At 37.6% G+C, this 944-nt stretch overlaps 1 long non-coding RNA gene across 1 annotated transcript; it reads right to left on the reverse strand.

The window, feature by feature from the left end:
- Positions 1 to 227: 227 nt before the first annotated feature.
- Positions 228 to 635, reverse strand: LOC120435042. Its single transcript, XR_005609482.1, has 3 exons — positions 491 to 635; positions 372 to 401; positions 228 to 294 (listed from the first exon to the last, which is right to left on the reverse strand). It is a non-coding gene; the product is annotated as an uncharacterized LOC120435042 (long non-coding RNA).
- Positions 636 to 944: the final 309 nt, after the last annotated feature.

Raw genomic sequence — 944 nt, forward strand, 5'->3', positions numbered from 1 at the left:
ATATTTATTATCATAATGACACAATATAGTGTCATTATCTAATCTAAAATTGTGATATTTTCATGAAAATTGTCTTTTTGCATGTTGTTGCAAGTTAAAATCCGAATAAAACGTCTAATTATTAATTTACCTGCTGACTGCAAAACAGCCACCACACTTCCAGCTGCCACTCCTCCTCCATTAGCAACTGCAGCAGACGACATCATGCCTGCAGCGTAGGAGAGCCTGCAGCTATTCCTGCTGAGGTGAAACCAGCAGCTCCCAGAAGAGCAGGAGCGGCGACTACAGCACCTACTGCAGGAAGACAAGACATGGATCAGACATAGATCGGGCTTTGATTCAAATGAGTTAAAATTAAATAAACTGCTTACCTGCTCCTGCAGCACTGCACACAGCTGTCACTATAACACAACATAAGAACAGACATTAAAATCCATCTTTTATTTTTTTTATTAAAGACGATCCATGCACATAAACTCAAATAACTCACCGGGGTCCATGTCTTTATCTGCTCTGCGTCTGCTCTGAAATGGGCTGATTTTTATAGCAAGCAAGGTTTCATTTCCTCGGAGACAAAACTTTATGATCAGAGTTGAACAACAGAGGGCGACAGAGAGCAACACAGACTGGAGAGTGATTTCTCCTTACTTTTGTGTTTCTTGTCTTTGCTTATATTGATAAATGGGTGGTGTTAGTAGGTTTACTGAAGGGATCACATGTGTAAAATGAAGAAACCAGTATGTTTGTGACCGTAGCTTCTGAAAGAAATGTTCTTTATATCATAAAATAAAATAAATATATGTTGATTTCGTTCATGAAAGAATTGCATTAGATTAAATGCCATTACGTCATTCATAACAGTTTAAATGTCGAAATCAGTTTTGGCAGACCATCAATTTATAACCAGATGGAAAGATATCACGTATTTGTCAGCAGATAATAAT

This window comes from Oreochromis aureus, linkage group 19, assembly GCF_013358895.1.
Source record: "Oreochromis aureus strain Israel breed Guangdong linkage group 19, ZZ_aureus, whole genome shotgun sequence".
Lineage (NCBI taxonomy): Eukaryota > Metazoa > Chordata > Actinopteri > Cichliformes > Cichlidae > Oreochromis > Oreochromis aureus.